At 38.5% G+C, this 15,854-nt stretch overlaps 1 protein-coding gene across 1 annotated transcript in view; it reads right to left on the minus strand.

Annotated features, from left to right (window-relative positions):
• The window catches only part of SEMA3C (semaphorin 3C), a 118,355-nt gene that overhangs the window by 98,385 nt on the left and 4,116 nt on the right, over positions 1-15,854 (minus strand). The gene's annotated exons all lie outside the window — the stretch shown is intronic.

Consider the following 15,854-nt stretch of genomic DNA (forward strand, 5'->3'; position numbering starts at 1 on the left):
AAAAACATAGAAACTGATTTTAACCTCCTGTTTTCATTCTAATATTCATTAGGAAATTGAATACTCTCTTACAACAAAAGACATCATTGAACACTGTCAGATATTGCTGTGTTCATAACTGCACACCCTCTTTTAGGATGGAAAGTGATTAAATGCAGATTTCTAATTGAAATACTGCAACCACTGGAAAATATGATTATGATCCAAAATTCGGTAACATCACTGGACTTCAGAAGGGTTTTTTTTTGTCTCCACAGAGAAATGTCTTTTTAACTGTTTCCTTTTGTTTTGCCAAAACCAAATGGAAACATGTAAAACAGAGAAAGACTGCTGCAATACAAATGATATGCTGGGCATAAACTTTGTGGACCATTTTGAAATTAAAATGTATCTGACATGAATATGAATTTTTTTTCTTTAAGTTTTGTGCCATAAGGGTTTGTAACACACAGTTCTGTAATATAATCTTACTTTAATTTGTGTGTAACATCCATAAAATTGAAGTTGGAATGAAAGATAAAGAAACATCCTTCCTGTATCCTTTTTCTCCATAAGAGTTCCCTTTGGTTTTGGCGTTTTGGCTTGCTTCTGTCTGAGGGCCCATTCTGCCTTGACTACCCAGGTTATACTGGAGGAGCAGTTCCCGGTTGTTTCAACCTTGATTTGACAGTTAAAAAAAAAACAAAAACAAAAACAAAAACACCACCAGCACCACCTCTCCCACCCACCAAAAAGAAAAAAATTGAAATAAAAAAGCTTGCATGACTTATTCCTTATTTTGGGTCACCAATACATGTCACTATATAGCCAAAACCACACCAGAGGATTGTTTTACGTTGCCTGTGCTTAAATACTAGGGTACCATTCCTCTAGGGTGGAATATGCACATGGAAGCAAAAAGTCTTAATCCTGTTAACATCATTTACATTGATTATGGCCTACAAGCAGAGCAGCACTAAACCTGTTATTCCCTTTACCTTGCTTTCAGCCTCTTTCTTCACATACAGGAGGAGACAGGGCAGAGGAGGTGTGGCAGCTGGGCAAACAGAGGCAGAATATTTTGCAATGAACTGTGACCCCCAAATCCTAAGCAGTACTTGTAGAAAAGAACAGTCTTGTTGGTACTTTCTATCAATAAAGAAATAACCAAAAGATTTTTTTTCCTAACTTAATTTTGAAAGAAAATACTTTTATTTGCTCTTTAAAAAAAAAATCCTCAGCTTATCCAGTCTTTTTTTATCATTGCCATTTATTAGAGTAGATAACAGCTGCTGAGACCTTCAATCACAGAGCTTTTGAAAGCTGATGGAAGCATCAAGTTAATATTTTCAATAGCTCTGGGATCCAAACCCATATCCTCAGGATTAAGGCAGATCAAATGGAAATGAGTATCTCTTTTCAGATGAAATCCACCTATCCTTTACCACACAGAGAATGAATTTGTTGAGAATCTAAAGAAGGGAACTGAGATCTATACTATTTTATTCTTCATATACAAGAGATTTTGGTATTGCCAACTGACACAATGCTTTGGCTTCCCCCAGCGACAAGAATTAATGCCCAAAATGTAAATTAATAGGGAACTAATAAACAGGCTTTTCTTTTTAAACTGTATATAGGAATTGATTTATGGGAAGGAATCAAAGGGCATCCTCAGAAAATTATAGAGAAGTTCCTCTACGAACGGCTGGCAGGTGATTCCCTCATAATATCATCAAACTCAGCTTCAAGAAACATTAAACAACTGCCATGGGCGCTCAAAACACTCCTATTTGTTCACATTCTCTGGGAAGAAAACCTCAATTGCTGACTGTAACAACACCAGGGCAAACAAAATCCTCCTTTTTTCTTCCCCAGATGGACACCAAAACAACTTAATAGCCAGTAAGTATATACAAAGAGAGATATGTGATTCTTAAAGTGGCTGAATCATGAATTATTGTAACAGACACAGAATCAGACTCTGCTCATTTTATATGCTGAGATGAACTTGGAGAGGGGTGAAGAGATGGTGAGCAGATACTGAAGTGAGCAGCTCACCATTAGAATGACAGGGTAACTTTCCAAGACTAAAAATAAGCCAAAGAGAAGATACAACTTTCTGGATCACATGGCTCCCATGGAGAGATGAGAGAACTGAGTTTCTTCAGTTTTAAAAAGCAAATGAAAAGAGGAAATCCTAGAATCAATCATGGACTGGTTTGGGTTGCAAAGGACCTTAAAGATCACCTAATTTCAACTCCCTTGCCATAGGCAGGGACACCTTCCACTAAACCAGGTTGTTCAAAGCCTCATCCAATCTGGCCTGGAACACCTTCAGGGCTGGGGAATTACTCTTCTTACTTATGTGTAAAATGACCTGCTGGAATGCTACTGGAACATCGATGTTAAAGAGTGGGATTTCTACCACTCTAGTTATTAAAACCTTAAGTGGACTTGTGTCAAAGCAGCCTGATCTCATCAGACATGCTCTGAGCATGATGTTGGCTGGAGGCCCCTTCCAAGCCACAAGATTCCATGATTCTATGGCAGACAGCAACAACAGAGGGACTTGGTAAATAATGCCAGTCAGACACCAGTAGAGGCTTGCAAAGAGGTTAAAGACATCTTCCCTAAGTCTGTACAGACTAATAATCAATACAATTCTAATGAATTTGTCAAATATTCAAAATATTACAGTGTAAACTGCAGACAGAAAAAGCTTAAGCTCAGAAGTATGTATCATGTTACTAATTTTTTTCTGTGTTGGTTGTGTACGTGTGTGCACACACACCACTAAAGAGCAGAGCTTGAGGATGCAAATTCAGCCACTCCAATGCAAGAAAATACAATAGCTTGGACAAATTTAGGATGCTACGCATTCAAAACAGGATGTGGCCAAGGAATTCAGAATTTTTTAACTTGGACTTGCATTTTTTCATATTTTAGCAAACATTTTTTGCTATACACCTGCAATACATCAGATAACATAAAATTTGCCCAGAAGTAGACAGGTATACCTCACCAAACACAGCGTGTACTGTAGGAATCTGCTTTATCTGTTCTATTACACACACAGAGATACAAACTTGGAGAATAAACTAGAACCAGAACAAGATCTAGAATGTGTTCTGAGACCAAAATTATACCATCAAATATGATCAGAAATGTTACTTATATAATTTAACCTTTATTCTGATTTGGTAATAAAGAGTTCAATAGAATTTAATAAATAAATAAATAAATAAAAGTATTATAGAATTTATTTAAACCTGTAAATTTAGCTACATACTTCATACTCCACTGTAATGTACTGATTCAATCATTATATTATGAAAGAACTCAGTTTAAAAAGAAGGCAATCTCTTTTTCTTAAACAAGAGGAAAAAAAGGAGATTATGTACAGAAAATACACATAGAACCATATGACATTGTCCTCATATAATTCCATGTAATGCTGCATATCTAGGATTTCTGCCATTCCTTAGAAGAGGAATTGTTATATTTTACCATTCAACCAAATCAGCCCGACCCATGATTTTCCCCTCCACACCAGGGAAATCTATTCTATTTTTTACTGAAAGGAAAGAATTTACACAACATGAAAACTGTTTCAGTCTTGAAAACACGCACTTCAGGCACAATAATTTGCAGGGGAAAAAATCCTAAATAAAAATTCCTGATGCTGAGTGTTTACAGCTTTCATTGTGGACAAAGGCACACAGGATGCCAGGTCATTTGGGTCAAATTTCTGACCTTTTTGAGAGAAGCAAACTTTCTTCTTCAGAACTACTTTAATAGATAAGCTGTACTGGAAACTCTGCCAAAATAGATACCAACATATTAACCCTCACACCTGCTGATCTCTGATAAAATCACAGAAGCACAAAACATGCAGGTTAGAAAAGACATCTGAAGGTTGTGTCAGCCAAAATCCTACTCAAAACAGGAATGCCTGCTGAGGTGAGGTGGGTTTGCACAGGACCTCACCTAGCTGAGTTTCAAATACCTGGAGCAGTGCCCAGCCTGTTGCCTCCTTGTATAACCTGTGTCAATGTATGCTTACAGTAAAAACAATATAAAACAAAACAAACAAAAAAGAAAGGAAAAATAAAATAAAAAAAAGAAAAAAAGTCCTATTATCTAAACAGATGTCACTGTGTACTGCTGAGAGGATCTGGCTCCCCCCATCAGACAGCCACCAGAAGAATCTCTGCTCACCACGTGTTCCAGCACCCACAGCAGCCTTGTGGCCCCTATTTCACCAGAATCTTTTATACTGGGAGGGTCCAAAACTGAACAACCTCTTTCCCCAGTCTTTCATCTCCACAAATGAAAACAAATAAACTGGCATGACTTCAGCAAACTTTAACACATAAATGACACAACAGCCCAGAACTATGCTCCATTCTTATGTGAAAAATAGTATTTTGCCTCCTAAATGAACCTTAAGAGAACATATGTGCACTTTCTTCAACACAAGATCTGGTATCAGATTTGAAGTCAGCCTCAAAGGAACTGGAAACTACCTCTAGAGCAGACATTAAGGCTCAATGGTTCTCATACTACATGAGCTGGGGTGCAGTATTGTGTGCCTGTGAGTAATCTCTACAAGCCCCTTTCACCTCCTGGTGCTTCCTATGTCACCCTCTCACTCTCCACTGATAAATATTTGCTTTCTTTAAAGGGCCTTTTAGTGAAAAATTGTCCCACAGTCTCCTACATTTCCACATAGAACTTAAACCTATCAGCTAAGAATGAGACCTATTTTGAGCAAAACCCACTTTAAGCTGCTCAGCAAACAGGTTGGGGCTGTCACAGACACAGTGCTGGAAAAATAAGCAAAGGGAACAGTAAACAGTGAATGGCCACCTTGTTTATTCAGAGTGCTGGGGTTTATTGATGTTACACACAATCTCAAGTTTAGCTGGTCTTAGACGTTGCATGTTTTCTCTCACATCCAACCCAATGTGAAAGTGATCTCCAGCTGGCTAGGGAAGATTTCAATAGCCATAAGCAAGCCATAAAGCCCTTCCCATGCCACTGTCCCCTTGTGCAAAAGAAAATAACCTTAAAGCAAAGGTCACACACAGAGTGAATAGAATAAACTCAGCTGCTTGCCTCTTGGAAAAATCCAGGCAGAATTCTTCCACCTCTTTAAGAACAAGGTAAGAGAGGAAGTGAGCGTACAAGGAGAAGGACAGGCTGCTTCATAACCAGCATTCAATGCTTGACCCCAGCACCAATACTAATACCAATACCAAAATCCCAGTACCCATAAAATGCACTGGATAGAAGCACAAATATAGTAACAGTAACAATAATAATAATGGTGAGGGGTCTCATCACTGGATGGCAATGCTGCATATAACTGGAATGTTTTTATGAAGGAAAGTTCTTTGGCAATGACACTCTGAGAATCTGGAATAAAATATAACTTTTTATTTTTTTCATAGAAAATGGAAATTAAGTCATCATTTCAGGCAGATTCCTGTATCTGAAAAAAAAAAAAATCCAACTCAAGAAAGATTGGCTGGTTGGGTTTTCATAATTAATTCTATGAGATTGTCTCCCCCACCCAACACATCTCTGTAAATTACCACAGTAGGTATGAACCCTGGCCCTGTATTGATTCAGCTGGCACAGCCTAGCTCTATAAAACCCTCCTGTGAGCTCCTGCATCAGGGTGGTCGTTCTGCTCTCCCCAGCTGCTGGGGAGATGCTGAATTCCTGTGCTTGCCCTTCTTCCCCAGAGCCTGCTCTAACTAGTCCAGGGGGATATATACCCAAAAATGCAGCAAGACTCATGCTCTTTCTCTTCAGTAAGTAAGCACCAGGCTGGTGCTTCATGAACCCACTGCTCACCCTCTGGGTGCTGGGGAGGATGAATTCATCAGCTATAGAAGCACACACTGTGCAAGCAGATTCTCCCATGTCTCAAAGGAAAGAGTGTGACCAGATTAAAAAAAGGTCTGTGGTTTGTTGGACCTGGCTGGTGGGCCAAACTATGCCAGCCAAGTTCCTAAGTCTTCTCCTAGCTCCACTTTCTGGGCACTGCTCATGCACAGTGGTATACCTGACTGCACCTGAAAGCTTCAAATTATTTTTGCAATTTTATGCAGCTTAGCCTTTCAGCTATTACTGTGAAATTAAGAACATATTTACCTGATATCAGGAAATAGTAGAGAGGGAGCTTGAAAAAACATGGAATAAAAATACTGACAAATTCTTTACCTTCTTTACTTTTCCAAATTTTGTCTAAAAAGTCTAAAATTTGCAAGTCTCCATAAGCAAAACAGTGTTACTGCTGGAGAAATGAATGGCTGACACTCTTCTCATTGTAAAGGGATTTACCAAAGCTACAAAGATGGTAAGTTATTAAAGAAGAGGTAATGGCTTTACAGGCATATTCATTTTCATATTTAAAAGTTGTGTGTGCACTGTTTTAGTTCCTTAATGCAAACCACAATAAAACACCTTATGGGGGCTTTAAACTCTTTTGTCTTTGCTGTAGGTTTGTCTGCTTTAGGTAAAATATATATATATATGGTGCATTATTTTCAACAGTGGCAGGAAGTGGGTTTTTAGTCAAATCAGCTTAAAAAATTCCAGCTGTGTTCATGCTGAAGCCATGACAAAGTCTAAGCCTAGGATCACTTCTCCATGCCAACTAAAGCCTTTTCAGGCCTCAAGAAGTAAATTTTTGAAAAAATGCCAAGCCTCTCCTTGAAAATAACATCTTAATTGGCTGATATTAAAAAAACCCCAGAAAGTGCCATTCTGAAAATTCAAGTGCTCACATTTTTGTGTTTTAATTTGATATTTGCCTTGTAAGAGCACTCAACATACTCACACAGAGACTGTCTCAGACAACTGCAATGAGAGGCACGCAGGCTGGCTGCTCCAGACAAGGAGGAGCTCCTGAGAGCTATGGAAAGCACAGCTCATGATGTGTACCCTGTGCCACTGTAATGCACCAGAAAGGCCAAAGAGGTGTGTGACAGTGCTGGACCCAAGGAGAAGGGTGTTTAATTCCCTGGCTGGCTATGGCTCAGAGGGTATCTCAGAGGATAAGGAAAATCCACTCTCCTCAGAGCAGTAGGTATTCTCAAGGAGTTTCTGTATCAGGGTTAGGTTCAAATGAAGTAAAATGCTTGGCATCAACAAACAGAAATCAAAGCTTCAAACTGATGTATCTATAAGACTGTTCTAAATACATATGCCTTTTTTCATTAAAAATAATGGAAATATTTCATTATTTCAAAATTAATGAGTACATCTACTGTTACTGTCTTCCCCTCTGTGTTTCCTGTTGCACTATCAATTGTAGTGTGCATATCTACCATGGTACTTCTCCTGTTCAAAACTTTGCATCATGAAAAGGAAAGAAAATGAGGCTCATCATTTTCAGCCAATTTAGCTAAACAAGGGAACAGACATTTGCCTTGCATACTTCTCTTATGCCTGTAAATCTAACTCTGCAGCTCCTTTGAGCTGGGAGACTGAGAGGTCTAGCCTGATTTACACAGATGTTAAAAGAAGACAAATGTTTGTCCAATTTAATTGATTCTGAGCTGAAGTAAATTGATTTACTCTGCACAACTCAAAGCTTTTGAAAATTTTCATTAAGAATGGCAAAGAGAAATGTTACTAAACATCAGAAAAGAATTTTTAAGCAACAGAAACAACAACAAATGATAAGGAGAACATGTAACTGAGAAAGCCTATTACTGTCAGGGAGGGATTTACAAGACCTTGTATTTTTCAGTTCCATTTCAAAGCAATATTGGAACTGTGAAATTGCAAAGGCAATTCTAAAAGGAGACAACAATTGAGACAATAGTTGAAAGTGAATTTTAGTACATCTCATATTTACCATGTAATTCTTAATTCCTTTTTTTTAAATTTTGGAATGCCATTCTGGCCTTCTTAATGGCTGAAAGCAGTGCCTGTAATTAAAAGAATTTGGATTCGTGTTCTTTTTTAAAAAAAAAATAGAAGCAACTGCCAATACACATATTTTTTCCATGAAGAAACTTGGCAGTCCCAGCTGATTGTGATGTCTCCTCATCCACATTCTAGAAGATAATTTTGGTGAGGTAATAATTTATTCCAGAGCAGTGTGTAAGATTAGGCAGAACAGTTCAGAAGTCTGGGTATTCATTCCATTCTATCACTAAAAATTGCATCTCACAAAACCATATTTGCATTTGAAATTTTTACTGGAAATAAAACAGTCTCACAAAAATAGGATGCATTTCATATGAAGTGTTTACTTACAGCCTCCAAATAAAAATTTTAAAAACCCAAACAAAACCAAAACCATTCTTCCTTCCTCAACATTATCAATGTCACTAAAAATTTCATACAGCACTTGGGAGATGGTGGCTAAATCACAAATTAAGAGCTCAGCCCTGAAAGTTGCTCACAGACCAGTCTCTAAGCTCATGGTGATTTGAAGGCCTTCACACACCAGATCTGAGATTCACTTCTCCCAACAACACACAGAGCTCCCAATAAATCCTGCATTTCTTGCAACTCCCTGACAGCACTCACTGGAGTTGTGTACTGGTGAAATGCTTTCCAGAGACTTTTTTCTATCAAGGTCATATGATGGAGAGTTACAGATTTTTTTCTCTTTCTTTCATGATAATGATGAAATACCATGGCCTAATCTCTTGTAGGTAAGATGGAAGATGGCAGCAAGACACATCTTCAAAATGCTGTCTTGCAGTAAAAGCCTTCTAAGATTATAAATTAAAGCTGTGTTTCTGAAAAAAAAAAAAAAAAATTCACATAATCTGGGGTATTAGTTGTGGTAATTGAGGAGCCTTTGTAGCACTCACTTTTGTATAACTAATTTGTTGGGTGAGAGTAGTAGGTGGAAATATCCCAAATACTGTACAAAGGAGCAGGAAATAAAACCTCCACCAACCTTACACACAAAAGAATCAAGAAACTTCTCCTCAAGGAGGAATAGTTAGCCTTACATTCACAAAGATAAGACAAAGACCCAAACTCTCTAAGGAGATGATGGTCCCAGCTCCAGAGTGGTTTCATGGGAGAGGCAGAGCAATCACTCCCTATCTTCCTTCCATTGTTACACCTGAGCCTTAGCTCCAGTAAATCACTACCAGGATTTCTGTTTCCTGGAAGAAGCTGTGTCAGTGGCAGATGAAGTAACAATGCAAATGCAATTGTACCAAGTTTGCACTGAAAAAGGTAAATCCTCTGTCAATCACAATCATTCTCTTCATTCCTGGAAATACACATTTATCTTGATTCCCAGTAAGAGAGATACAACATCACCCTGATTCACTCAGTTGTGAGTGAACTTTTACTCAGTTGTATCCCTGAGACCCCACCTAGGTAATCAACTGAACAGGGGAAAACATACAGCCTTCTTTTAACCTGGGGCCTGCTGAGCCAGGGATGTCTGATTGTAAGATGAGCTAAGATGAGCTGAGGAGCTGCACTGTGAACCAGTAAACCGTGTCCCTAAGACAAAGACCTTCCCCTGAGAAACTGCCTAGTCTTTTTATTAAGAAGTGTTACTGAGAACTCAGAAAAGTCAGCACCAAAAAGAACAAAACACACATGTTGAGGGAACAGCCAGTTCAAATAACAGCACAAGTTCTTGGTCTATGTATTTATTCATGGCAGGACCTCAGTCAACGCACTTCAATAAAATGAGTAATTATTGTGAGTCACGTCACTAATTACATCTGATACACACAAAGGCTTGTGCAGCTCCACATATCAAAGTGCACTGTGAGCTCATCCAGTAGGAGCTCTGTGAGCTCACAGAGGAGCTCTTGTTACTGGTACCCAAACACTCTGGAAAAAAATGGGGTATTAGAAATGTCTATGTCATTTCTCTCTCATCACATTTTTTTATACAGAAAAAGAAGATGTGTTGTACAATAATGGCAATATAACTGCCTACGTAGGGACTTCAGCATTTGCCTTGGACAGGCAATGCAAGAAAGAATTGTAATGACAGAGCAGTGGAATTGGCCAAGATAAGCTGCTTTCTTCTATGACAAGCAGAGAGCGCCAAGATGTGAAGAATCTGTCAAAATGTTCTAAGATAAAGTTTGATTTCTCCATTCCAAAATTAAAAAAAAAAAAAACCAAACAAAACCACAGCTGGTTCAGATACAGGTCAAATTGACTGAGTTCAGGAACAAAAAGAGATTAAAGGAAGTAAGTCATCTCTTAGGTAACAGATCTACTTATTAATGTGCAAGAAAAAAAACAAGTCTTCACAAATTTTGTCAAATTCAGATGAGCTCTTCACCCAAGAGTAGGATCAAGTTTGTAGGCTGGTAATTTGTTGCCTGGTAATTAACTACCTTTGGTTAATCATCTGACACCTCTGTTACCTGATAATTAACCACCTTGAAGACATAGTTCTTTGTGCTTTCCCATGAGGGTACTTCTTACAGTTATTTTAGAGCACAAAGACAGAACTGGACCAAACACCACCTGTGACTTCAGCTTTATTGCAAGACCATTTTCATAACTGAAGTCAAATCACATGGCACAATTTAACTAAATACAGAAACAATACATTATCCTCTCCTGTACACTCATGTCAACAATAATAACAGTGAAGCCAACTCAAAGACACTGGCACTGAACAAGAACGTGAAAATAAGCAGATTCAATGTCATTTGGCATGTAGAACCTATAACCATGGAACTCTAGAAAGAATACAGAGGTTTTTAAATAATGCTTCCTTTAATATGTTTGATATTTTTTTTGTACATTTAACTCATAGCGTATTCAAGCAATTCAATTTCAATACAAGATTTATAGAAATAAGCCTCTGTTTATGTAACAGAGAAAAACACAAACAAAAAGGCACAGGAAAAAAAATACAGAGAAGGTAGAAGTGTAAAAATTACCCCCAAAGACTGTAATTTGTAACAACCAAAGCTATCAATTCGAGACCCCGTCTGGAATACTGACCACAGCTCTGGTGTCCCCAAAATAAGAACTTGAAACTGTTGGAGCAAATCCAGAGAAGGCCACAAAGTTGATAAGGGGACTGGAGCACAAGGACAGGCTGAGAAAGTTGGGGCTGCTCTGCCTGGAGAAGAGGAGGTTTGGAGACCTCACAGCAACCAGAGACCTTCCAGTATCTGAAGGGGCTACAGAGAAGCCAGAGAAGGGCTCTTGGGCAGGACTGATGGGACAAGGAGAAATGGGCATAAACTGAAAGAGGGGCCAATTTAGATTAGATATCAGGAAGAATTTCTGTACTCTTGAGTGGTTAGACACTGAAACAGGTTGCCAGGGAGACTGTGGATATACCAACCCTGGCAGTGTTCAAGGGAAGCTTGGATAAAGCCTTAAGCAACCTGGTCTAATGGGAGGAATCTCTGCTCATGTCAGGGGATGTTGGGACCAGATCCATTAAGATCCATTCCAACCCCTTAACATTTTATGATTCTATAACAAACTGTAAAAAACCAATCTTCACTACTAAAGATAAAAAAGTATCTTATTTTTAGATGGATGTATTCAAATAAAGTTTTTTTAGATATCCAGTGAGAGACAATTAAATTGGGAAAATTTTCACATTGTTGGTGCTCAACACTTTATAAATTAACATTATTTAAGATCCATGAAGCTGTGAGAGCACCAAATCAGTTAATTTTGAGAAAATATTACCCACAATTTGCTGAAAATCAAGAAACTATATGAACATTCAAGGTAAATTCTGCATGTAAACAAAATTAAACCCTGGATCTCTTCTCTCTTTCTTTTTTTTTCCTCTTTTAAGGCTTTACTTCTACTTCATTTCATAAATAGCTTTCATTCCATGGACACCAAAAAAGATCCAATCAACTATATGAGTGTAAACCTTTGCCTACTAGACTGTCATCAGCACAAAGTCCCTCAAATAATAAATGAACTTTTTATTAACTGTGGTAACATTAACATTACAATGAGGGATTGTTTAAAAACAAGTTGTACTGCTGTTGCTCAAGAGCTCAAGGAAAATGGTTCTCAGTTCCTTTATTTTTCCTTGAGGGTAACCACAGGGGTTGCATTAAATCTTTTAAAATATGTTGACAGTTGAATAAGTGCTGCTGTTGCTCTGGTGACATTTTATGCACTTTAATTGTCATTAATGAATCCGACTGATACTTTCTTAAAATTCCTTTACGTGTTCTAGTAATTTTATAACAAAGAGAAGAACAAAACTGTCTGCAAATTAGCCTTGATCCACTTCTCATATGGAATTTTCACTGCAGACAATAGGAGAATCTGCATGGGAAATATCTGCTAGACCAGACATTTAAGGCAGGAATGCATTACATGTTCTCAGTAAATTGTGAAATTACCACTTTGTTGTGTATCACCGTATACATTTAATCCCCAAAGAAGGTTTGTTTGAGTGTATTTTAAAAAATACACTATCTGCTTTAATATTTATAAAAAAATACTCTATCTGCTTCAATCAGTTCAGAATTTGATGGTAAAATGGTATGGCTCAGCATTTTAGGGCTGCAACAAAATCCAAAAGGTTTGTTTCATTCCAACATCTCTTGGAGTTGGAATGAAACAAAGCCTGACACTAACCTGGAGTCTAGTACCTCTTTCCTTATTCTGGTCATACTCCCACTGATTTCTGAAAGGCTTTTCCCCTGTGAAGACTGAAGGATACAGCTCCCAATTATCTGTTCAGGAGCATGCAGTGACAAGAAGGAATGCATGGAGCTTGAGAAACAGCAGGCACCACACTTGATTGTTCATAAACAGATAAGGTAAGTCTTTTGCTATGAAGAGAAAATAAACTATGGTGCTTTAAATCAAGATAGGTGATTTAAGTAGATTAAAAAAAATCTATTCCAGGGACAAGGAGCCAGAAGAGGCAGGAGGAGGGGGAATAGTGTACTAATAGTGCAGGGAGACATGTTGAGTCCTTTGCTTCCTCCATCCCAGGTTCCCTCACTCCTGCAGGCTCAACAGGAACACAGCAGATGATTCCCAACACTGCTGCACCTGCTGCACCACAGGCTTCACATCTTTGCAATTTCAGCATAGAAAAAGCCTCGGGCCATCTTTTTTTCTTCAACTGCATCAGCTCTTCAAGTGCAGACCTTGTACAAGTACCAGTGGTTTGAGCCATCACCCTTGAACAGGACAATTGGGTCACACAAAATCGCCCCAGGCACACCCAGAGCCCCTTTTCCTGATTCTCCACAGGCCCAGTCCCCTGTTTTACCACGTTCACCTGAGCAAAGCAGCAGCTCAGCTCCAGCCTGACCTTTCCTTTCAGCTGAGTAAATGGCTATACAAGGTGCAAGCAACAGGAATCAGGCCTCGGGGTTCTGTACAGCACTGCAATTTCCAAGGCACTCGGGGTGCAGACAGCAATAAGTTCCACACTCACGTCATACCCACAGTTAACAACCTCAGCTAAGGCATGAGCTACATTTTAATTAGACAAGGGGACAGGCTTTTGATTTCAGAAATAGAAGTTAGGGTTGCAGTCCTTCATCCATTGAAGTTAATTGCAAAATCCCTATTATCAGGCTCTTGAGGTATTACCCAGGCGCACTTTTTAATTACATTTGATTCTTAATGAAGTAGATGGCAAAGAGAAAAGCAGCCCATGATTCAAATGATTCGCATTTTTATCTTTCCTGATGAAAAACAGAATAGGTCAAGATACTTGCTGGATTTTCCCATGAGAAATGCTGCAATGTGAATAAGCTCAATTGACTTGATCCTGAAGGAGCAGGTTAGCTTTGAAAAGCATCACTCATTTTCTCCTCCTGTATACACTCTACCCCCAAAACTTATGCAATGTAATTGTAGACACTGAGCCAAATCCAATTCAGAACCTGAAAAATATCACATAAGTATCCTAAGCTTGAATGACTTGTCTTCATTGTCTAATGTCATTTAAAACATAAGGAGTCCTAATTATGGTTTTATTTTCAAATGATGCACTTTAAAAGAGTGACAATTCTCCATAAAAACTGACAGCTTCTCAGGGCAAGGAGACTGCCAAATAACTTGGTATTTCTACATGATTTAAAAACAAGAAGTTATGAAGCAGCTTATGAAGAAAAAATGTGTTATGGCACTAGAGAACAATAGCTAGAGAACAATACAAAGTTGCACCTTTTTCTATTACATCTCTACTCATGTAAGCAAACAAAGATTTATAGAACAGAAGTTCATACTACAGGTGGTTCCATTACCTTGGTATACACAATAACCTGCAAACTCTTTTCACATAATGAAAGTTGTTTCTTACCATCTGGAAATCAGGTTTAAAAATAAAAGTTATGTTTATATATTACACAAAAAGCTTAGCTTTTTATTTCGGACATACTTCTCATATTGTAAAAACACATAATTCATTTTTTACTTTTATGACTTCAAAAGACCCAATAAAAAATTAGGACCTAAATATGTAATTTCTTCTTCAAAGGTTGGCTGTTAAGTATGAGGGAGAGAAAAAAGTCAGTTTTAAGAAAATCAGATAGCATTGCAAGGCTCTCTAAGCAAGGCAGCCAAGGAGGGTCACAGCAGGAACTAGTGAGGCAAGGCTGTGTCCCCAGGGCTGGCACAGGGGACAGAGCTCTTGGGGCCCAAGAACCTGACCAGACAAAGGGGTCACTGCAGCATGAAGCTGTCATGGCCCCTTCTAAAGGGAGAAGGGACAACCTCCTTTCAGGAGCACAGAAACTAAGGTTTTAATTCAGGTTTGTTTTTTTTTTTTTTTTTTAATTCTTAGGTTTGGGGTCTTTTGCCCTATGGATGCTTCACTGTTTCAGCCTTGCAGGATACCTGTGATGAGACAAAAGCTCTTGAGTTTCTCTTAAAACCATTTGCCTCTCAGTAGAATTCTTTCCCATTCACAAGGTTGAATACCACAAAACATGAACACTTCCTACTTCATGCTCATAGCAGAGATCAAGGGAAGCTTAGATTACTTTCAAGGCCACCAAGGAGATGACGTGGCAATCTAAATCAGCCTGTTGTGCATAACTGTGGCAAACCTACAATGTAACACACAACCACAGCCAAACTTGCTTCTGTGTTGAGTTGTGCCAAAACAGTACCACCTCCACCAAAACCAGCGCAGACTCTAAACAAGGAAAATAAACTCCTATCCCTACTTCTTCATTTGAATTCCCTCTTGGAACTCAATTCCTACTATTGCTTTTACTGGAGCTGTGCTATTTTACACCTATTAAGTACTGCATTCATCAGTTTAGGGCCCCTTGTTCTATAATTTAATTATTCAAACTCCTGTTGGTATTTGCAGAAAGTCTAACTTGACAGTCTCCTTCTGGACGTCTCTCAGTCTCATGTTTACATAGTTACTGATCGTTGTAGCAGTAGAAGTTTGAGATACTTGCTAGCTCTGACTATTTTTAAAGCAATTCTTAGAGATGGTTCGGAGCACACAGAGTATTCCCAAGGCAGTGGCAGGGCATCCCTGCACTAATGAACCACAGAAGCCATCCTAATGCAAGCAGTATTGGTGCAGGAAGTAGCAAGCCCTCATGCCTCAAAGACAATCACAGAAAAGGCAGAGGGCTGGAGAAACTCAATGCCTCTATAATTAGTGACAGAAAGTTTCAGCTCAGATTTAACAGGAACTGTAAGCTGAGGAACACAGATTCTGAAGTGGTGGCTAAAAATCAACATTTAAGACTAGAAGAATAAGTTACTTTACTATTAAAAGCAATACTGGTGCAATTGCAGCAATGAGGTACTGCTCAGCACTTCAGAAGTAAAAGAAACTTTCTTTTGAAAATGATAATTTTCATTGCTGGGTTACAGTATGAAGGCATCAGTGATTGCTACAGGCTATGTACATCCTACACAGAGCACAAAGT

This window comes from Agelaius tricolor, unplaced genomic scaffold (genome assembly GCF_023055355.1).
Source record: "Agelaius tricolor isolate 1412-34295 unplaced genomic scaffold, bAgeTri1.0.p SCAF_3, whole genome shotgun sequence".
Classification (NCBI taxonomy): Eukaryota; Metazoa; Chordata; class Aves; order Passeriformes; family Icteridae; genus Agelaius; species Agelaius tricolor.